We start from the raw sequence: 24992 nt of genomic DNA on the forward strand, positions 1-24992 counted from the left end.
TTAGCAGACACGCGTAGCCAATGCAGGCCCTACTTCGGCCTATATCCCCTAGGCCTTTAGGAGTAACTTACCGTACCCAGTGAATATCTGCCTAAAAGACAATTTTTACACAAATCACGCTTGCATGTGCTTTACACAACGCGTACGATGACGAGATTTACGCACAAATATGCAAAACTTCGTATCACGTTGTGCCACGTATCGCTCACACAACCGTGCGGTCCAATCGTACCGCTTATAGACACTTGCTATCTATAAGTTGTAGGATCACTGGAATCTTCACACTGTGCTCCAAAACAGCCGGAGTGTAATACCAAGAAAAAAAACCTTTAAATCAACAACTTCACAAAGCTTTATCACACTCCGTTGCACGTGTTCACCTAGACCGTGCTCACCAAGTTCACCGAGTTTCACCGAGTTCACCAAGTTCACCAAGCGGGGTTCAATACATTCACACCTTTTTCAGCCCACACTAACACTCTATAGTTTTCTGATCAGAAAAATATCCTTTCCTGTTAACTGATAGCTTTCCCCAGAGGTAACACACTTTATCAATGTTATTCTAATCTGCGTTTGAAACCGGATAGTTATGTGCTATTTGTAGATAAACATCTACTACTCCGCTTTAAATTGAACTATTGTGTGGTTTGTCCTTGGCGTTAGCGATCTTACGCAACTTGCGTAATTACGCAACCGCACGTGCCTTTTCACGCTTGTGCGCGCTCACGTACTTTGTCCGGGCCACGTGTACAAAAGTGCGCCCGCACTAAAACAAATCACACAGTATAAATGTGAGCGATATAAACTATTGTCGCTCACGAACACACCCCACAATTGCTCTGTTTAACCTAAAAGACTAGGCCAGAGCTGCGTTTTGTGTTCTTACAACTATATCATTAACACATTTACTTCAAATGTATATAGCAACACAGATGTATCTGGTTTCACACAAACTTATAAATGACCGTTATAACCTATGGCAACAATATGTAGGATGGATGCAAAGTATGGGTACGCTGTGTGCGCCTTTACGCAAGGTTACATGTGCAAAAGAAAAAAAGAAAAAACTTTTAAATGACTTTTTTTTCCTTTGTCCTTGCGGTTCATGCCAGCATCCCTAACCAATGCAGTACAGGCGCGGTTCAGCAGCACAAGATAGCTCAACACAATATAATAATGCTAATCCACCCTTTGCTGCTGGCAAGCGCCTGCAATGTTGTGCAAAAGCCGGGTATGAGACGAGCCGGACGATGCCCTCAACTGAGAAGTTCGATAGACTTCTTGGAAAGCAGCCACTAACCCCTATTGTACACTGTAACTGAAGCCGCTGCGGCCGCTGTAATAAATCCTTTACCTACGTACTCTGTCCCCAGTTAGCGTACACAGTCCCGTACTGTGCACGCACTTTGCGTACACACGCCGGAATAGCCGTGCAGCTTACACTCAGTGCATACACACAGACCGACACGCTGAGAGCACGAGGCAGCTCTAGGTGTGGCAATTACACTATACAAACGCTCAACAGAAACTGAATGTGACACCAGTATTTGATTGTATGTTGTGGTCCAAAGCAGCAACAAGTAATAATATATTTGTAAAAGGGGATTACAATAAGTTAAAATATAAATGGTACAACACAATACAATTCAATCACAGAGAGAGAGTCACACCCAATGATACGTACGTTTGTTCGCCTGCGCAACCCGGATCCGGTCCTCTAGTCAATCTGGCAAGATGACCTTAGAGCAAGAGAGAGAGTGACCAGCCCAGGTGCAAGGTTTATATGCCCTTGTCCAAAATACAATACAATGGGGTTGTATGCTCTCCACTGATTGGTTGGAGGGATGGTCGTTTACAGTACAGGAGAGGTCATTGGTCGGTTTGAAGAGATGGGCGATGCCTTGATCCAGGGGTGTGTACAGCTGGTCAGCTCTGGATTCCCACCGCATACCAAGTACATAATAAACACAAATATACCTTTAATATGCCTTTGCGAATAACTATTCGCAACGACATGCGATCTTCTCCAAACCAACACCGGATTATTACTCATAAATATCCGAACACGTAGATACCATGCATGATGCTCTGATCAGTTACTGTCCCCTCGCATACTGTAAAGTTGTATAATTCCCTTGTTGTGCCTTGTAAATACAGTAAGTAAAAGTTGCATGAGGGGAAAGGGGAGACTATGTGTAATGTGTGTACTAAGTTTGGGAAATATGTAATGCGTGACAGATATTTCCATGTTCATTAGGTTACTTTGTTATGTTATCTCCAGGCAACATGATCCTACACATGAAATGAGCAACCATTCTTAAGATACACACAAATATATATATATATATATATATATATATATATGTGTTTCCCTGCTATCATATCTATCTTTCAAAGGTTTTCTAGACTGCAGGCTGCCTGTAGTTAATAATTTGAAAACGCAGGCTTATGTGTATCTATTGGAATATTTGTCTCCCATTGTTCTGGCCCCTACCAAACGATGACTTGTTCGGTTTGTGTTTGTCTTTCTTCACAGACCAGGGGGTCTGTTCAAACATTGGAGTGAACAAGACATTGTGTTGGAAGGATGTGCATGTTTGGTTAGATTAGTGTGTGTGTGAATAGTGACTCGACACAGGCTGGGCACTGTGGCATGTGTCTGTAGATCATTTCCATTGCAAGTAAGAATCTTTCTGTAATTGCTCATACCGCGCCCGTACGCGCACTCCCGTGGGAGGCGATTGTACGCAATTTGCGAGTATGCGCACGCATGGCAGACTGAGTACATGCATGGATGCCATCTTTGTGGTGTTTGCATGTGGTGTGTGCATTGCAATATTTTCCGACTTCGACAGTTGCTACCCCTTCCTATATAAATATTAGAAAATGAGGTGTAGTATTGTTGCCCGCCACTAGTTTTTAGTGATGTTTATGTAACTAATATCTGTTATTGTATTGTGTTTTCAGCGGCCTTTAATGCATGAAGTCTTGTTTTGGTGATGGTTGGGGGACACTTCCGGGTTGACGGACTAATGGTGACATCACCGGAAATGCGATTACCGTAAACGGACGGGTGATCCGCGCTCTGGAGGCGTTTGATCACTGTGTCAATGTATTTAAGGTAAGATACTTGTTTTGTTATACATGATGAAAATGACGGATTAAAGTAATTGAAACATTGTTAACCTGTGCTGCAAGTTGAGATTTCTTCTCCAGGCCACCAGGAGTGCTGCACCACCTAACTCTGTATGTATATGATTGTGGGGGCACCCGGTGCATTAACTTTTGTATTGGGAGAGCCGGGCATACCAGTATATGTATATATATAAACAAACTGTGCAGTCAAGTGTACTCTCACTCAGTTCAATAAAATAAATATAGAGTCTTTGATAGATGTAATATGCCGCCAATTCCTTAGAACCATCCCCGGCTCAGAACATGTGAAAAGAAAGAAGAAAAGGAGGGCGCATCCGTGAGTATCATATAAAATCTTCACTAATAAAAAGATATACGCTTACATACATCAAGGTACATTTTCACCGGCTCCAATCTCAAACACCCGTAAAAGTGCCTCCAGAGCACACATAGCAGTGTCCTGAGAGGGGAACATCGGTAATCATCACCCACCTGTGCCGCACTCGAACAACAGGAACCAGATCCGTACATCCAATGCTCTGCTCCAACAGCCCGACCGGTTTCATCACGATAGACTTTGTCGGGGGAAGGGGGGTGCAAACGAAACATCCATGTAGTTTTTATAGCAATTCACGCTATGTCCTCATTTTGTAAATTTTTATGGGCCACTAGATGATCAGATTTGGTAGTGTTGTCCTGGGCCTCACGAAACAGTACAAAACCCACTTGGTCTGTATGGACAAAAGTTGGTAGAAGCAGCTTTAATCTGTTGCAATAAGTTTTGCATAGAGTTTCAAGTCCATATTGAGCAGGGAAATAGGCCTATAGCTAGGGTAAAGGATGCTTCCCCTCTTTAGGGATAATGGTGATATGGGCTTCCAAAGTTGGAGCAGAGAAGTGATCCTTGTCCGAGTTTACATTAAAAGTTCAGATAATCAGAGTCATAAAAGACTCATGAAATGTTTGGAAGTAGGAATTCATAAAAACTCATCTGGACCAGGACTCCTCTAACACAGGGAGGTCGTAATCACCTCCTCCAGTTCAACCAGAGAAAAAGGCCTGTCCAGGACAAGTGCAAGGTAGGGAAGGTATAAAAGTCAATGTTTGATAAGGTAGGGAAGTCAATGCTTGATAAGGTAGGGAAGTCAATGCTTGATAAGGTAGGTAAGTCAATGCTTGATAAGGTAGGGAAGTCATTGCTTGATAAGGTAGGGAAGTTGATGCTTGATAAGGTATGGAAGTCAATGCTTGATAAGGCAGTGAAATCAATGCTTCATAAGGTAGTAAAGTCAATGCTTGATAAGGTAGGGAAGTCATTGCTTCATATGGTAGGGAAGTCAATGCTTGAGAAGGTATATATATAAAGCCTGGAATAATATGAATGGAAAGCCCCTGCAATATCAAAAGTCAACACCCCTACTATCTCAGAGCCCTATATAGGTAAGTACAGACAGTCACCTTTATCCAGGGTTTGACTGGCCCACAGGGGTACAGGGGAAACCCCCCAGTAGGCCCCGTTGCCTGGGGCCCCAACTCCTCTTCTAGGGATAAGTTTCCATACTGTGCACTTGTATTATACATCATACGTATGTTACCTCTGTCAAAGTCAAAAATATTACATAAAAAGAACATACAAACTACACACATAAGTCACTATACTTGCAAATACGCGCAGCGAGCACAGCAATAGATGGTAACACACGCATTTACACGGACATGCCACAGAGATGGATTCGACACATTTCATGCAGTACATAATTATAATAATATCAAGCGCCAGACATCATGATGATTTAAAATTATATAATGAAGTAATGTCATGTATGTGTATTATTTGAACGAAACCAGATACACCTGTCATATTTGGTATTAAAGCAAGCAGATTAATGTGTAGATTCATTTGATAGTTGTTATTAAGTTGTAGGACATTGCAACAAATAGTTATGATTAAATGTATGAAAGCTAAAAATCACTCTTATTAGGACAATGGACAGGAAACTCAGGCCAGCCCCTTTGGATGTCCCCAAGGCTGAACCTGTTCAGCACACGAATAGACTAGTGACTCATCATGAATGAGAAAGTCCCCTCCCCAAAAACTAGATAACACATTGCTGATCACACAGGAGTCAGTTGCTGATCGGTACCAGATAATGATGGAGTGCCTGCATGATTTTACAGAGAGAGAGTGATATGGAGAGACAAATTTATATAACTTAAGGATAATGGTATTGTATGCTGGCCTGTAACTGTAACTGGCCTGTAACTGTAACTGTATGTTTTAACTGCTTACTGTGTGAGTTGTAACCATGTAACTATAGGTATACTGTACATTGTAATATATTGAATCCATATCCTTTTAATAACAAATATATACATCAATGAGATTTGGAACTCAGATAATGTGTGGGTGTATTGTTTTCTCTTATGGGATGCAGTGTTTTGCGATGTACAGCGCACATTCATGGCAAATGGTAATAAGATGTGCAGGCGTCTACAATATATATTAGAGCGGACATTTTAAATATTTGTAAGGAAACAATTTGGCATTTACAGATGAGGGCTCTTACGGGATATCATGGTCTTAATGATGCACTGTACATTATAAATGCGATGCTATGGTCGATCAGCTTATAGTGGACGCATTGTAAAGCTGAGAAAATCATATCCATGTGTATTGTTGTGATATCAGTAAGCCAATGATATGAAATTTCAAGGGACAAAGCGTTTCTCATAATATTTAAAATGCTAAAATGTATTTTTATTGTTGCAAAACAAAGTTCAAATAAGTCATATTGTGTTTGATTCAGATTGGATTGTTTATCTGTTAAGTAGATTTAAAAGTACATTTAAAAGTTGCTGCATAGCCTTGATATATATATTTTTTTTTAACGTAGGCCTAAAATAACTTCTGGTGCTTGTGTAATGTGTGATTTCTTTATGACAAAGGAAGCCGCATGGTCTGTCCTCCATTTTGGACTAACCACATGGCCTGTCCACCATTTTGTGTAAACCTCATGGATGTGGAAGGGGGAGGAGCAGTGGCCATTTTAGGAAGGTCATTTTCTAAATAGCTGATTTTCAGTGTGCTCAGAACAATCAGTTTCCTTGGTCACATCAAGCACCATTTATGAGTTACCAATGCATTTATTAAACCCATGCCATAGTCAATTACAAATAGTTTCAATTGGGCCTAGTGAGAGTAAATGGTGAGATAAATGATTGGCTTGGTGTAAGAAATTGCACACAAAAAAAGAAAAGAAAAAAAATATTTTTCTTTCTTCTTCTTTCCCAGGATTTAGTTAACTCTCTGTTTGCTATAAGATAGGCATTGAAATGCTAATTAACTGGTTCAACCACTTTTACAGGCAGGCAAGAGCTATAGCTTTGATATGTAAATAAGAGGTTAGGTGTCTCATAGGAGACCAGTGAATGGTACATATATATAATATTATTATAATTATGTGTTTATTTATATCTTTGTATGTTCTGCAAGATAGCTATCCAATCTGAATCATATCATTTAAATTATAGATTATTGCATTCATTATAGATCTGTGTGAAATCGGATACATTTGTTGCTATATAGGTAAATTTGAAATAACAGTATTTTAAGGAAGTAAGTGTAAAGACACAAACGCAGGTCTGCATAAAAGTTTATACAGAACAAGTTGTGTCTAGTGGGCAATAGTAATTAGTATTGTTCACATTTATAGAGCTGTGTGATTTGTTTTATTGCGAACGCAGGGTTTTGTACACGTGTCTCAGACAAAGTACAGGACTGCGCACACAGCGTAAGAGACACGCACGCTCGCGTGTGTTTACACAAAGTGCATAAGAGTGCGGGCGCTAAGTACAAATTACACAATAGTGTCATTTAGTTCAAAGGTGGGACAGTAGCCAGGCTACAATAGCACAAAACTACCTGGTTTCTAAAGCAGATTAGTATAAAACTTTTGTTTAAACTGTATTGCCTCTGGGGGTAAAGCTGCCAATCTGAATGAATTAAAATTTTCTGTACAGAAAAAAAAATGTATTTGAGTGAGCGAACGTAGGAGTGAGTGGATTCGAACCCCAGAATTCGGGATCCCGTCGTTCGGTACAATAAGTGAGTGGAGGCTTGGTGGCGTGAGGCGGCTGACTCACGTTAGTATAGGATTTGAAATACATAAATCATGAGGAGACTTACACAGGAGCATGGTAGGGAATTGTGAATTGTGACCCATATAGCTTTTTGATACGCTCCGGCTGAGGTTTCGCAGCTTGTGATTCGATTCCAGTGGTCGTACGGTGGATAGGTAACAAGTACCTATATGCTGTGCGATTGGACCGCGCGTTTGTGGGTGCGATATATAGCGCAACTTGATACCCCTTTTACGAGCTTTTGCGTAAAATTGCGGTATCATTAGCACTGTATACAGCATACGCAAGCGTGATTTGTGTATAAAAAGTGCATAGGGAGTTTTTGCTGGTCTCTCTCAGGAAAATCTCCAACGACAGATACTTTACTGGAAAGGGTAAGTTATTCCTAAAAACTTCCAGTAAATATAGGTCAATTAGGGGCCCTAGGTTGGGTACATCGCCTTCGTTATCGACAATGTATGGTAGTACTTGCCAACGTGGGCGAGAGTGGGTGAAAGCGCTCGGAGAACTTTCACCGTCACCTTATATTGAGTATTTTGGTGTTTGTGGGAAAAGGCCCACAATTATGGGAGCCAGTTGTTCAACTAAGGGACGGTTAGCCAGGGTTCAGGCTGTAGAGCCGCGGCCCAAAGGGTCAGCGAGGTTTATTATGTGTGGGAAATATGGTCCACACGCTGAAGTTTATTGTGACGAATGGGTACGTATGACTGACAAAGATAGGGTACCATTCCCTAAGGTGGGCAGCTTTGAACCAGAGGTACTGCAGAATGTAAGCAGTAAAATATGTCTGATAAAATCCAGAAAACAAAGGGTCAGACATACAAAGTGTTTAAACCTGTGGCAGCAAGAGGGGTTGGTGAGTTTGATCCTAAGGTATTGCAGGTGGTATGTCTAACCAAAGTCATATAAGACAAGAATGGAAATATAAGAACTGTCTGAACTTGTAGCAACAATAAACAAGTAGGAAGAAAAAAAGAGAATGCAAGTACACCGCCTTATGTAGATGTGGAAGCAGTTACGGCCAGCATACAAACTATAGCAAATAATAAAAATATGAAAAATATGACTGTAACCTATATATGTACTAAAGAATGTTGACGTTTTATTTAGGAGGAGAAGGTGACTTGATTGTTTTCAGCTATTTCTCATGCACCCAGAGGAGTATCCAACCGGTAAAAGAAGAGCAGTAGCCTGCGGGGGAAGTGGCTGAGACCAGTGGAACAGGTAAGTATGGTATCATTTGTGTACATATATAGTAAAACCCAAAAATAAAACAAAAAAAAAATCAAGAAAGTAACATCAGAAATGGAGAAAAACCTGTCCGCACATTAGTATTTGCCAGTAGGAAAGCGGACAGAGACAAGGTAACATTCGGGTATTTCTTTCAGTTACCATATAAGAAGTATTCATTCCTAGTAATACCCCTAGTCAAGATGAGCTCGGAAATGTTTGTTGGACCATGTACAGACCCTTAATACGGGATGAGAAGGATTGAATGAATACTTCGCATGACCTAGAAGCTTGTTAAACTTTTTTTTTTTTGTCTCTTGCAGTAATAGAAAACTCTCCATCTGGATAAGATCACTGGTAAACACTAATTCGGCAAATGGGAGGTGGCTGTCTCTGTGCCAATGGACGGGCTCAATAAGGCATTGAGTGTCAGGGTGCAGACTTCTTTGCGAAATTGTAAAGGGGTCACAGTAGCTAATCTTAGAAAGTGTGCTATTGAACATCCCAAGAATATTGCTAGGCGCAGAGAACAACAGGTGGAGAGGTTGAGGACAGTAAGTATACAGGCACATACAGGAAAGACCCATCAGTCCAAACCCCAGATCCCTAATGGTCAATAATATGTTACACTTGTAGGAAGGAAGGGCATTTTGCCAGAGATTGTAGGAGTAGTAGGACACATAGTCAATATAGATCCCCTAGACAGAAAACACAAGCCACATTATTAAACACATAGATGGGACCAAGGGACATATAGTAATGAATCACAAGCCATATAGAAAACACAGATTCGGCTAATGGGAAGAACAAAATAAATGCAACATTACCCTTTGACAAAACTTGATGGGGTTAAGATGGGGCCTCTAAATGTTTGCTTCTTTTTCCTAGCAGAAATGGCCCCTGATTAACTTAATTTTGTTAGATATTATATACATATACTGTGCTCCCGCTCAGGAAGTACAAAGTATGTTAGACACCCATGAAGGCTAATGTCGCATTTTACTGTCCATCACAGGTAGAGGAAATTATCTCACAGATATCGGGTTCCCTATGAACTTAGGATGGACAGGACACTGGATTGATGGCTGGGATAGTCCCAATAGTGATACGATAAACACAGAATTTTTTAAGGGGAGTAGACCAAGTAGAGAATTACTTCCCCGTAGTGTCCAATCCAGTTGTCAAATTTTTATAAAATCTTCACCTCTACAAACTCATCTGTCACCAACCTCTATTCTGTTTCTCTACAGTTTCCTCTTCATCTTTTGCGTTCACACAGGGTGGTACAATACATGGACCCAATTACAGTTCAAACTCCACATGCCTAGGTCTTTCAGAGTTCTGCTCAAACCCAGTATATCTCAACAGCACGATAACACCAGTATTACTGCAGTGTGCCTTGTCATGCACAAAGGGGGGAGAATGGGAATACTGGTGAAGGGAAATTTTGTATAGACACTGATATGCCTGTTGGTGAATGGCAAACCTGACATTTTTCTTTTTCATCTTCTTCTTTCTCTCCTCTAGAGATGTTTTTTTTTTTAGTTATGCTCATGGTACTCTACATTGCAAACACACGATAGTAAATTAAACATTTGTGTTCCCTACAGGAAGTGGCAGTCTGGAGGACAAAGGGGTATGGCCAGGTGTCCTCAGGACTGTGGACAGGTGGACACGGTAAGCCAGTAGCCCCCAGAGCATACCTTCCAAGTCTAGCTGAGGTGGCACTCGGTCTGACTCATCTAGGCAAAGAGGGTATGTGCAGGCTGATGAGAGCCTACTGGTGTGCGCCAGGATTCTATTCTCATGCAGGTAAGAGAGCAATGACCTGTCTTGCTTGCTTGAGGAAGAATATTGGTAAAGCAATACCAACAGAGTCATCCCATATCCCTCCTGCAGACGGATCTTTTCAGGAAATACAAATCGACTTCGTACAGTTGACACCCTTTAGGAATTATTGTTATGTATTGGTGTGCACTGATTTTTTCTCAAACTGGGTAGAGGCATTTCCTGCCGCCACGGATGCTGCTGTATTTACCGCAAAGAAAAATTGCGCAGAAATTTGTGTGTAGATAATGGTGCCCCTAGAAATAGGAGCAAAGCTTGAAATTGTACTATTGTGATCATAGATACTGCCACTAGTATTATGTAGCATCGGAACTAATCCCAGATCTTCACTCAACGAATCACCCTCTTCAAAATTTGTTTTTGTTCTGGTATTTGTGTCTTTTTGGTTGTTTTTGGAAGACAACCTCATGTCATGATTGATCCGCACAATGATCAGAAATACACCAATGAGGTGACAGTACAGTACCTTATTGAGATGAGCCAGCATTTGAGAACTTGACAAAAGAACTTGAAACTGTTGATTGCTGGTATGCCAAATACTAACTGTCTTGATTGTGAACCAAGAGACTGTGTGATTTTTCTTACGCTCAGGTTGCCTAATAGACAGGTGGGAAGGACCATACCAAGTTTTGTTGACAGCACTATCCCAGTGAAAGTAGCCGAGAGAGAGATTTGGGTCCATGATTCCCATTGCAGGAAAGTCGGTAGTCCGGAAGGAGCTCGTAAATGGAGTGAGATCGCAAAAGTATCACCAGAGACTCTGTTCCGTGAAGACTGAGAGGCGGCACTGTTGAACACTACCTGAGTGTACTAAAGGATTGCAGAAAGACCAGTCATTGTAATTGATTTGTTATGAACAAGAGTTGTTTTGTTCTATTTCTCTTTTCTCTCTTTGCCGCTGACAAACATTCGAGTGTGGGACTGGAACTGGTTCTGGAGGAAGGAGTGATTTCCTTATAGGATCCCAGGATTAGCCGATCAGTTTGTTAAAATCAGAGAAAAATCAAAGGTCTAGTAGTTATGGAGTTCAGAGGTAATCAGGAACAATCAGACAATGGCTATTCACACATTGCAGATAAAGAGCTCATTAATATATGTGGAAGAAAGGTTAATGAGTGGCTCTCCCCAAACTCTGAAGGTTTATGTTATTTAGGAAGGACACTACTTATAACCCTTGTTCAATGATTAAACAGACCTAGCATACGTTCCAGACATGGAAACAATGTTCAGAAAATGATAGGAATATGTAGATCATGAAAATTTTATGTCAATTTCACGATTTGTTTGTGTCTTCTTCATCTACCCAGCAGAACCTCAATTGAATCCAAACATCAGTGTACAAAGACGTAGGTACATGTATGTGTGAAATGTTCGTCGCAAATCAGACATTATAGGCCAAAGCACTGTCCCAGCATACTCTATAGGTTTAATGTTGTCCCACACCCAACCAGTGTTCCCGTGACCGCCGAGGGCATATAGAGGATGTCTCGTCCTCCTCCCTGTCTTCCCCAAATATTGTCAAGTGTCTGATTTGCGAAATGAATACATACTCGTGTCTAGGTCATCAATTATTGTATGAAATATTTTTTTTCTTATGTTAATAATTGATGGCAGTTATTGTTTACTGCCAAAGGGTGGACTGTCAAAGTCAAAAATATTACATAAAAAGAACATACAAACTACACACATATAAGTCGCTATACTTGCAAATACGCGCAGCGAGCACAGCAATATATGGTAACATACGCATTTACACGGACATGCCACAGAGATGGATTCGACACTTATTTCATGCAGTACATAATTATAATAATATCAAGCGCCAGACATCATGATGATTTAAAATTATATAATGAAGTAATGTCATGTATGTGTATTATTTGAACAAAACCAGATACACCTGTCATATTTGGTATTAAAGCAAGCAGATTAATGTGTAGATTCATTTGATAGTTGTTATTAAGTTGTAGGACATTGCAACAAATAGTTATGATTAAATGTATGAAAGCTAAAAATCACTCTTATTAGGACAATGGACAGGAAACTCAGGCCAGCCCCTTTGGACATCCCCAAGGCTGAACCTGTTCAGCACACGAATGGACTAGTGACTCATCATGAATGAGAAAGTCCCCTCCCCCAAAACTAGATAACACATTGCTGATTACACAGGAGTCAGTTGCTGATGGGTCCCAGACGATGATGGAGTGCCTGCATGATTTTACAGAGAAAGAGAGAGTGATATGGAGAGACAAATTTATATAACTTAAGGATAATGGTATTGTATGCTGGCCTGTAACTGTAACCGTAACTGGCCTGTAACTGTAACTGTATGTTTTAACTGCTTACTGTGTGAGTTGTAACCATGTAACTATAGGTATACTGTACATTGTAATATACAGTATTGAATCCATATCCTTTTAATAACAAATATATACATCAATGAGCTTTGGAACGCAGATAATGTGTGGGTGTATTGTTTTCTCTTATGGGATGCAGTGTTTTGCGATGTACAGCGCACATTCATGGCAAATGGTAATAAGATGTGCAGGCGTCTACAATATATATTAGAGCGGGCATTTTAAATATTTGTAAGGATACAATTTGGCATTTACACCTCATAATGCACAGGACTATGGTGTATTTTCTACAGTGCATTGCCATTATTAATCTGGTATATTATCATCCATGCACTAGCAGTATTTACTATACTTTACTATATTATTTACTATCTAATGATCAGCCAAACCTTTGTGGCAGCAGGCCATGCACCCTCTGAAGACTGGTCACACCCCCAAACATAGAAATAATAAACTGAACGCTTATCTCATGATATCCATACTGTATGGACTCACTTAGATCGTGAACTTCTCAGCTCAGGTTATATATGTTTATGTACTATACTATATATAAATGTGATTTTACTAGTAGTTACAAGTGTCAACATTTTTATGCAACTAATAAAATGGAATAGAATCTCACACTGTTCTCATGAAATTGTATTTCTACATTTAACTTATATTTGCAACACATAGTTCTTGAATTTCTGCATCTGTGGTATCTATGGCCCTCATTCCGAGTTGTTCGCTCTGTAATTTTCTTCACATCGCAGCGATTTTCCGCTAATTGCGCATGCGCAATGTTCGCACTGCGACTGCGCCAAGTAAATTTGCTAAGAAGTTTGGTATTTTACTCACAGCATTACGAGGTTTTTTCTTCGTTCTGGTGTTCGGAGTGTGATTGACAGGAAGTGGGTGTTTCTGGGCGGAAACTGACCGCTTTATGGGAGTGTGTGAAAAAACGCTGCCGTTTCTGGGGAGAAAGCGGGAGTGGCTGAAGAAACGGGGGAGTGTCTGGGCGAACGCTGGGTGTGTTTGTGACGTCAAACCATGAACGACAAGCACTGAACTGATCGCACTGGAAGAGTAAGTCTCGAGCTACTCAGAAACTGCACAGAAAAATCTTTTCGCAATATTGCGAATACTTCGTTCGCAATTCTGCTAAGCTAAGATACACTCCCAGAGGGCGGCGGCTTAGCGTGTGTACTGCTGCGAAAAGCGGCTAGCGAGCGAACAACTCGGAATGAGGGCCTATATTAGGCTGCTACTGTACCTGATATATTAAACAGCTGCATTAACAGAGCATGCTTTTGTAGTCAATTTGACACTTAAATCATTCGGACTGTGCATTTTATATTGACACTGATTAGTGCTACTCCTTTCTTATTTGTTTTTATTACATGCAAAGATCAGGTAGTGTGTGGGTAAACGGTATTTTTCCCCTTGGTCAAAAAAATAAAGTGTGTTGCACATATATTGGGGCCTTCCTCTAGGCGAATAATTTCCTTGATTATTGTCCCAATAAAAAACAACAACAGTGTGTACCTAGCTTAAAGGGGGGTACACACGGGGAGATGTGTGCTGAGTGATCTATAACAGACCGCTCAGCACACATCTCTCCCCCCATTCAGCACACATCGCGATGTGTGCGGAGCGAGGGGGAGTGAGGCTGGGACGCACACTTCACCCAGCGGTGAAGTGAGCGATTTGACTAGATTGTGCCTGCATGCAGGCCAATCTAGAGTCAGCAATAGCGCAGCACCGTTCATCGCTATCGCTATGGGGCATACACACTGAGCGATGTATGCTTCTTTTCTAAGCAATCTAGGGGGTCATTCCACCCCATTCGTATGCAGCGGTTCTTCGCTGCGGTGCGAACGGGTCTGGAATGCGCATACAACGCTTACAGAGAAGAAAGCGGTCGCAGCGGCGACCTCAAAGAAGATGGACAGCAAGAGGGCGTTCCGGGCGTCAACCTACCGTTTGCTGCCGTTTTTGGGGAGTGGTAAGCAAAACGCAGGCGTGTCCAGTCAAACAGAGAACGGAGGAGAGACGTCAAAGTCGGGTCCATCATCGCTGGATCCATCGCACAGGGTAAGTAGGTCTAGGGCTACTCTAGTTTTGAGTGAAACTTTTTTAGCTAAGCAGGGCTGCACAAGCGATCGCAGCCTTGCTATGCTAAAATACACTCCCCCATAGGTGGAGATTAGTTGATCGCACCAGCAGCAAAAAGTTGCTTGGTGCGATCAACTCAGAATGAGGGCCCTAGTCAGATTGCTTAGAATTTAAGCACACATCTCTACGTGTGTATGCCCCTTAAGAGTATGAGACAGATATTGTATTATATCCTCCTGTTACTAAATTGCTTTTCTTCTTAAACAAAAAACAGAGAAGCAACGTGAATATCCTTTGTCAGCATTAAGGTCCAAAATGATTTTTTCTTAGTTTGAGTATAATTAAAGCATTGGGCATTCAATTACCATATAGATACATTTATTTATAGATTACTGTACACTTTAAACTTTAAAAGATACCAGAGCATGATTCAGTTTATTTATTTATTTTTCTACAGCTGTTGCCAAGTTGCTGACAATGGCACCAGCATAGAGGTTGCAGGTTTTGCATACTAATGAGTTGGATGGACCCTTTACTCATTAAAGCTCAGACAACACTCATTAAACATTCCGAACGGACAGTTATGCCAAACTTTCACCCATTTACTAGCTAACGCTGCATGCCAATTGTATTTTCTACTTTTATTACTTGTTTACAACACTTGCAGACTGGCTTCCATTAATGCATAAATGTTTTTTTTTAACTCCAGCCTTACCATGTTACTAAACTATTTAATTTATATTATGTACTGTATTCAGCTGTAAGACATTTTCCCTAATGATGCTACCTCAGGTCAGGGGCCAGATAAAGTTTCTGGGGGCTCCACAGCAAGTCCTTTCATAGGTTTGATGCCACAGTTTGTTCCTGGGTAGGCGCACTAGTGATGGGTATGTAAGCGAGGGGGAAGGGTGGGGGGTGTTGAGGGGCAGGTGGATGGGTGACACCACAAGACTGCAGCTCAACTATTTGTTTTTTCTTAAGATACTTTACAAAATAATCCTGCTGCTGTCACATTCTGCTAAGGTTAAACTTATGTTTTATATGTTAATCTTGTCTACTTTCCAATTACTACAAATTTTATTTAAATTATAGAATGGAAACAGCTACAGTGGCATAATTCCCGGAGGCAATGGAGATATTGGGGGTAATTCAGACCTGATAGCTAGGGTGCATTTTTTGCATCCCTGCGATCAGGTAGTCGCCGCCTCCAGGGGGAGGGTATTTGCTGTGTGCAGGTATGCGATCGCATTTGTTAGAGAACTGCACAAATATGAGTTTGTGCAGTGTCTGCTCAGCCCAGGACTTGGGGGGTCATTCCGAGTTGATAGATCACTAGCTAGTTTTAGCAGCCGTGCAAATGCTATGCCGCTGCCCACTGGGGAGTGTATTTTAGCTTAGCAGAAGTGCGAACGCATGTGCAGCCAAGCTCTACAAAAACAGTTTGTGCAGTTTCTGAGTAGCTCTTGCACCTACTCAGCGCTTGCGATCACTTCAGCCTATTCGTGTCCGGATTTGATGTCATACACCCGCCCAGCCAAGCCTGCGTTTTTCAGACAAACCTGCGTTTTTGCAAACACTCCCTGAAAACGGTCAGTTGACACCCAGAAACGCCCCCTTCCTGTCAATCTTATTGCGGCCTCAGTGCGACTGAAAACTTCGCTACAAGCTGTGCACAACCACAACGGGCTTTGTACCCATACGACGCGCATGCGCATTGCGGCTCATACGCATGCGCATACGTGCCGCTTTTTCACCTGCTGCAGAAATTGGCAGTGAGCGATCAACTTGGAATGACCCCCTTACTCTGCTGCTGCAATGATCAGGGCCAGAGCTGACATCAGACACCCTCCCTCCAAACACCTGGTCCCTCCTGCATTTTCCCGGACAATCCTACAAAACGGTCAGTTGCCACCCACAAACGGTCTCTTCCTGTCAATCACCTTGCGATCACCCGTGCGATCGGTTTTTTCGCACCATCCCGTCGCTATGCACCAATATATGCTCATTACAGACCTGACCGCCCACTGCGTGAAAACGCACTGAAGCTATCAGGTCTGAATTACCCCCATTGTCCACTGTGCATTAGCCATTGGAGGGGGGGCACATAGGAGCTGGCCTCTTCTGCAGTGAGTGGTAGCGCACCTGCCGCTGCTGCCTATTGCAGACACTCCAGGCTTCCATCCCACAGGCTCCGGCGGAAAGCCCATCCAATCTCCAAAAATCCCCCAGCCCCATGTGAAATCTGTAATGCGCACACAGTGTCGGGGGCAGAGCTTGTTGTCCGGTAACACAACAGCAGCATCACTGCTCAGTAGAGCCTGCAAGCAGTAAGCTTCCACTCGCCACTGCACAGCAGGCAAGGAGACCACATAGCTGGGGCAACAGTAGCAGCAAATCCCCCCCCCCCACCTTCCGCACACTGGGAGCCGGGTGAAGCAGTAGACCATGTTGGTGGAGACATTCCGGTCATTGACAAGGATGAAGGGTAGGTGCTGATATGATTCCTCATCTCCGGATCTGTCAGTGAATTGGCCACGTCTACATCTGCTGGGATGGGAGTGGAGCCACAGTAGTCAGAACAGGACTGGAGGGCTGTACTTTATAACTTTCCCAATGCTGCCCCCTCACCCAGCCTGGCTATTAGTAGGAGCCTGGGACTGGGAATCAGCAGGCCAATGGGGAGGGGTTGCAAGGGGCACTGTTGTGTACTGCTGACTGCACCCATTCCCTAGCTGACTGTGCACTCACTGATCACATGCAGAAAAATACTGTAGCTACCAGCACAGGAATGTAATATACTGTATGCAGCAGCAGCAGCAGCAGCACACATGGGTTATGTTCATTATCCGGCTGTCAGTATTCCGGCTGCCAAAATACTGACGCCAGAATTCCGACACCCATTAGAACACTGACACTGCCATCGAGAAAACAACGAGATCTCAATGTCGGAATCCTGGAGGTAAGTACTGTATATCTGAGAGGTTAGGGTTAGGCTGCGGGGGTGGGTTTAGCTTTAGCCACCACCAGGGTAGTATTAGAGTTAGGCTGTGGGGGTAGGGAGGTTAGGGTCAGGCTGCAGCCAAATGGAGGGTGTTAGGTTTAGGCACTAGGGGCGAGGGTTAGGTTGCGGGGTGTGGTGGGGTTAGGTTTAGGCACTAACCAGGGAGGTTAGGGTTAGGCACCAATGCGGGTGGTTAGGGTTAGGCTGCAGTAAGAGTAGCTTAGGGTAGTGGGGTGAGTTAGAAAGCATATCTCACCCCTGTCGGGATCTTCAACATCAGGATGCCGGCATCGGTATTCTGATCACCGGCTTCCGGGGGGCCGAGATATTATACCCAACAGGGCCAGTTCTAGACTTTGTGGCACCCAGGGTGAAAGTTTCCTTTGGTGCCCCTTTCCCCCTCCAAACAGGCAAAAAAGGGTTCGTTCGTGCGTGCCGTAGGCTTCATAGGGAAGGGGCATGGTCACAGTTATGTACCCTCAGTAATTGTGCCCCTGTAGTTTTGCCCCCTGTTGCTGTGCCCTCAGTAATTGTGCCCCTGTAGTTTTGCCCTCTGTTGCTGTGCCCTCAGTAGTTTTGCCCTCTGTAGTTTTGCCCCCTGTTGCTATGCCCTCAGTAGTTGTGCCCCTGTTGCTGTGCCCTCAGTAATTGTGCCCCTGTAGTTTTGCCCCCTGTTGCTGTGCCCCTCAGTAGTTGTATCCCTGAAGTTTTGCCCTCTGTTGATGTGCCCTCAGTAGTTGTGCCCCTGTTGCTGTGCCCTAAGTAGATGTGCCCCTGTAGTTTTGCCCCCTGTTGCTGTGCCCTCCAATGGTGGAGGGGGGCTGCCACTGGCCATGTTGCCAGGTCCCTGCTGCTTTGTCCCCGTTGTCTGCACCTGCCGCTGGCTGGGTTCCGGCACCCATACAATGTGCTGGGACCAGTGCATTCGCAGTAGTGGTGACCTACTGCGCATTTGCAAAACCATGGCTTCTATGGACTGCATCGGCTGCAGCCCATAGAACCCAGTTAGGGCTGACGAGGCAGGGAATAGCTTCCTACAGGAAGCCAGCTCTCTGCTAATCACAGTCCACTCTGGCAGTCCTGGATGGTGGAAACACATCCCAATGGGACTGCCTGTCCTGTAGGTGACTGTCAGGAAGGACTTCTAATAGGAAGTTACTGCCAGTCACAATGTAGCCAGTAGGGTCTCACAGACTGCATCTGGCTCACTGAGCTGAGGTGTGCTGGATTTTACCTGATTTTAACCTTTTCCTGACCACTAATGTTATTCATATCAGTTAAATAATTTTGATACGGAATGCAGTTATGTGACCGGCAACTGACCACTACATCCTGCCTGCTCAAAATACCGCCGGTCGGAATGTCACGACACCCATATAGTGGGAATAGAACCTGTGACAAAGTAATCCACTGAGCCCGCTGCGAGCCTGCAAGGAGCTTCATTGCGCTCACCCCCCCCCCCCACCGCCAGCCATCTCGCAGGCAGGATCCCAGCGTCGGTATTGTGATCAGTCACACATACCCAACCCTTTGATACAGCCTATACTATAGAACAGGGGTTCTCCAACTGTTTTGCTCTGGGACCCCATCAGACAATAAAAATTATTACAGGACCCCAGCAAGTTCCTGCAAAATGGCCACCACACAATGGTGGTCATTCCGAGTTGTTCGCTCGTTGCCGGTTTTCGCTATGCTGCGATTTGTTGCTATTTAACTGTTGCTATTTAACTAAAAACTTAGCAGTTTTGCTGTTGTTCGTGCGGCGCTTTTCAGTCGCACTGCTGATCGGTGAGTGATTAACAGGAAAGGGGCGTTTCTGGGTGGTAACTGAGCGTTTTCCGGGAGTGTGCTAAAAAACGCAGGCGTGACGTCAAACCAGGAACTAAATGGACTGAGCTGATCGCAATCTAGGAGTAGGTCTGGAGCTACTCAGAAACTGCAAGAAAATATTTAGTAGCAGTTCTGCTAATCTTTCGTTCGCTATTCTGCTAAGCTAAGATACACTCCCAGAGGGCGGCGGCCTAGCGTTTGCAATGCTGCTAAAAGCAGCTAGCGAGCGAACAACTCGGAATGACCACCAATGAGCGGTCAGCAGACAGCACATGTACAATAACATTGCGAAAGCACAAAACAAAAGTGAAGTGACTGCTAATGTCAGTTCATCTCTTACACAATCGCAGGGATGAGCTCCTATCAGAGTCCCTGCCCTGCACGTGATTTTAAAAATAAGATTTTAATTACCTACCGGTAAATCCTTTTTTCGTAGTCAGTAGAGGATACTGGGGTCCACTTAGTACCATGGGGTATAGATGGTTCCATTAGGAGCCATGGGCACTTTAAGAATTTGATAGTGCGGGCTGGCTCCTCCCTCTATGCCCCTCCTACCAGACTCAGTCTAGGAAACCATGCCCGAGGAGACGGTCATACTTTGAGAGGATAGATAAGAATAGTGGTGAGATTCCGAACCAGCACACACAGGAAGAAAGCCAAGCTAACCAAACTTGAAACAGGAACAGTAACGGCTGAACCAACATTACTTAACCAAGTAACAGTGCAGGAAGAACGAAGCACTGGACGGGCGCCCAGTATCCTCTACGGACTATGACAGGCATGTCCAAACTGTGGCCCGCCAGGTGTTGAGAAACTACACATCCCAGCATGCCCTGACACAGCTTTAGCATTCTCTGACAGCAAAACTGTGTCAGGGCATGCTGGGATATGTAGTTTCACAACAGCAGGAGGGCCGCAGTTTGGACATGCCTGGACTACGAGAAAAGAATTTACCAGTAGGTAATTAAAATCCTATTTTCTCTTACGTCCTAGAGGATACTGGGGTCCATTTAGAACAATGGGGATCTACCAAAGCTCCCAAACCGGGTTGGAGAGTGCTGAGATTCCTACAGAACTGATTGACCAAACTGAAGGTATCGAACTTGTAGAACTTTGTAAACGTGTTCGAACCTGACTGAGTAGCTGCTCGGCAGAGCTGTAAAGCCGAGACACCCTGGGCAGCCACCCAGGAAGAACCCACTGACCTAGTAGAGTGGGCCTGTACAGATTTTGGACATGGCAAACTTACCGTGGAATAAGCATGCTGGATAGTAAGTCTGATTCAGCGTGCAATTGTCTGCTTTGAAGCTGGACACCCAATCTTATTTGGATCATAAAGAACAAACAGTGAGTCAGTCTTTCTGTAACAAGCTGTTCTTTTCACATACACTTTCAAATCCCTCATGACATCCAAAGACTTTGAAGTAGCAGAGGTGTCAGTGACAACCGGAACCACCTTAGGAAGAAATTGCTGACGAGTTCTGAGTTCAGCTCTGTCCTCATGGAATATTAAATAGGGAGTTTTGTGAGACAAAGCCCCAAGCTCTGAAACATGTCTTGCTGAAGCCATGGCCAACAGTGTGACGGTCTTCCACGTAATATATTTTACATCCACCTCCTGTAACGGCTCGAACCAGTCCGATTGGAGGAAATGCAGCACCACATTGAGATCCTAAGGTGCCGTGGGAGGTACAAAGGGAGGTTGGATGTGCAGAACACCTTTCAAGAACGTCTGGACCTCAGGGAGAGAAGCCAATTGTTTCTAAAAGAAAATGGACAAGGCCGAAATCTGGACTTTTATGGAGCCCAGACGTAGGCCCACATCCACTCCTTCTTGTAGAAAACCAGGAAATGTCCTAGATGGAATTCCACAGCAGAAAAATGTCTGCTTTCACACCAAGAGATGTATTTCTTCCAAATACGATGGTAATGCTTAGACGTTACCCCCTTCCAAGCTTGGATCATAGTCGGGATAACCTTGTTAGGGATCCCTCCCCTGGCTAGAATCAGCCGTTCAACTACCATGCCATCAAACGTAGCCACGGTAAGTCCTGATAGACGAACGGGCCCTGTTGCAGAAGATCCTTGTGCAGAGGAAGAGGCCACAGATCTTCGAGGAGCATCTCCAGAAAGTCTGTGTACCAGGCCCTTCTTGGCCAGTCTGGAGCAATCAGAATTGCTTAAACCTTTTCCCTTTTTATTCTCTTTAGAATTCTTGGGATCATAGGAAGTGGAGGAAACATGTACACCATCTGATAGAACTATGGAGTCGTCAGGGCGTCTACCGCCACTACCTGTGGGTCTCTCGACCTGGAACAAAACTGCCTGAGCTTCCTGTTGAGATGAGAGGCCATCATGTCGATCTGTGGCTATCCCCATCAACTTGTCACACAGCTGAACACTTCTGGGTAAAGGCTCCACTCCCGCGGGTGCGTTCGTGTCTGCTGAGGAAGTCTGCTTTTCAGTTGTCTACTCCCGGAATGAAGACCGCTGACTGACACAGCATTTCTCTCTGCCCAGAGGAGCATTCTTGACACCTCTGACATTGCTGCTCTGCTTTTCGTTCCACCCTGTCGGTTTATGTACGTTACTGCTGTCATATTGTCTGACTGGACCTGAATGGCCTGATCTTTAAGAAGATGTGAGGCCTGCAGAAGGGCGTTGTATATGGCCCTGAGTTCCAGAATGTTGATTGGAAGGATGACTTCCTGACTGGACCATCTTCCTTGAAACTGCACCCCGTTAGGGACTGCTCCCCATCCTCTGAGGCTTGCGTCTGTGGGTAATAATAAACAGTTTGAGACCTGCGTCTCAGACTGTTGGGAACCGACACTTTAAAAGTTCTTAGTATCAAACTGTGTTAATGGCTGCTGGGCTGCAATAATGGTAGAGAACAAATGAAAAGAAGATTACTCTGCGCTCTAAACACTTAGTATAATTGAATGTGCGATCTGTTACAAAGAAACTAATTGACTCAGTAGGACTTAATATAAAAATAAAATATTTTATAAAAATTTTTAAACATCACATACATGGCATACAAAAAAGAAACAATTATCATTTGTTAGGTAGTTTTCAAGCATTGAATATTAGTATGCAAATGATTAAAAAACATGCAATAAACCTGAATATTTTAGAACTCTCTCAGATGGTTCATATAACTGTGGCACTGGTGTCCCAGTGTATGGTTAAATTTGTTGTTCCGCAAGGAAAAGTTCACAGTAACGTTAGTGTGTTAATGAAGGCATGCAGTTTATTAAGATTACTCACGTGCTGGTTCCTGAGTTAAATTGCAGTCAGGGTCCCTTTATTAATAGATCACACGTAGTGTAAATTCTGCGTTGTAATACTGTAGCCTGTGTAAATTCTGCGCTGTAATGCTGCAGCCTGTGTCACTCCATATACTGTCAGCCCCGCCAGGAGACACTGCACGTCTCCGTGATTGATGGTAGACGCTGACCGCTTGCACTCAGCGGATCTACCAGCGATCACTCTGCAGCATGTGATTGAGACCTCACAGCGGAGGTTAGGCAGGGTTCAGCCGGCAGGCAGCGTAGAGTTCTTCCAGCGTTAGGCAGGAGCTATAGGTAACTGTGAGCAATTGAGCGGTAGTAACCAAATGGAGAGTACGGGTGAGAAGAAGTGGGCATCAACGCGTTTCATCTTCTAGCAACCGGAAACTTCCTCAAGACGAATCTCTACCCTCTACTGACTCTGAAATTTATACCCAAGTAATGAGTTAAATCAGGTCAGGTTTATCCAATATTCAGTTAGAAACTTTGTATCATTAGATGAACCATTTAAAAAAATACATATAAAATCATACTAATGTTAAAAGCAAACTATGTTATTAATCTTAAGGCACACTGAGTCAATTGTATACAAACTGAGATATATAAAGGTAACTTTGTTTTAATCTTATTAAAAATAGTGCAATATGGCAATAGGAAACGCCACTTATGTTAGCCTCCACAGTAATCTTCTATGTAATGAGGGCAAAGAATATCTTTAAATGCTGTCAAAAATAAGAATAAAAAGATAAAGAAATATAAATAGTATGTTATATGCTAAAATTCTTCTCCACTTATCTTTGATCTCTTTATTACAGAAGGACATAAAAGATACTGATGGTTTTAAAGTTGAACAAGTATGGACAGAAAAAAAAAGACTACACCCATAATATTCTAAGTATTAAAACATAGGACAGCCTCTATGAACACAAACACTTTATCAACAGTTAGAACAAAGCTTATGTATATAGAACTAAATCTAATAATATTAGGTATGGGGATACACCCCAAGCCTATTAGTCCAAAGCTTAATTTAAGCCTTTTGGGTAGAGAGTGTCCAGCCTAAAGATCCATGAGGATTCTTCTAGAACATAGTTTTCGGAATCTGTCCCCTCCTCTCTTGGTACTGGTATACTGTTCTATACTCATAACAGTTAGTGATGACGGATCACCATTATGTATCTTGCGGGACAACAAATTTAACCATACACTGGGACGCCAGTGCCACAGTTATATGAACCATCTGAGAGAGTTCTAAAATATTCAGGTTTATTGCATGTTTTTTAATCATTTGCATACTAATATTCTATGCTTGAAAACTACCTAACAAATGATAATTGTTTCTTTTTCGTATGCCATGTATGTGGTGTTTAAAATTTTTGATAAAATATTTTATTTTTATATTAAGTCCCACTGAGTCAATTAGTTTCTTTGTGACAGATCACACATTCAATTATACTAAATGTTTAAAGCACAGAGTAATCTTCTTTTCATTTGCTTGGTTAACAGAATCCAATTCAGAATTTTGAACCTCCGACTCTCGATGAGGTGAGAAGTCTGTAGCCACCACAGAAGGGAGATTCTGGCTTTTGGCGACAGACGGAGCCTTTGGTGCATGTGAAGATGCGATCCGGACAATTTGTCCAACAGATCGAGCTGAAAGGGTCTTGCATGAAACCTTCCGTATTGAAGTGCCATTTTCCCCAGAAGGCAAATGTATAGATGCACCGATATCTGGGTTGGCTTCAGGACATCCCGAACTATCGACTGGATCACTAATGCCTTTTCCAATGGAAGGAACACCTTCTGCGACTCCGTATACAGTTTCATTTCTGGGAATGGGAGCCTCCGTGTTGGCTCTAGGTGAGATTTCAGAAGGTTCAGAATCCACCCATGATCCTGCAGAAGTTTGGTTGAGAGAGCAATGCTGTCCAGCAACCTTTCCCTGGACGGTGCTTTTATCAGAAGATTGTCCAGGTATGGAATTATGTTCACTCCCTGTTTGCGGAGTAGAAACATCATCTCTGCCATCACCTTGGTGAACACCCTTGGTGCCATGGAGAGACC

At 43.1% G+C, this 24992-nt stretch overlaps 1 long non-coding RNA gene across 1 annotated transcript in view; it reads left to right on the forward strand.

The window, feature by feature from the left end:
• LOC134929235 (uncharacterized) overlaps positions 1–24992 on the forward strand; it is a 63137-nt gene that overhangs the window by 33315 nt on the left and 4830 nt on the right. Inside the window, exon 2 of the long non-coding RNA XR_010178403.1 lies at positions 2968–3121. This is a non-coding gene — a long non-coding RNA (uncharacterized LOC134929235). The remainder of the gene's footprint in view (positions 1–2967; positions 3122–24992) is intronic.

This window comes from Pseudophryne corroboree, chromosome 5 (genome assembly GCF_028390025.1).
Source record: "Pseudophryne corroboree isolate aPseCor3 chromosome 5, aPseCor3.hap2, whole genome shotgun sequence".
In the NCBI taxonomy this organism is placed as follows: Eukaryota; Metazoa; Chordata; class Amphibia; order Anura; family Myobatrachidae; genus Pseudophryne; species Pseudophryne corroboree.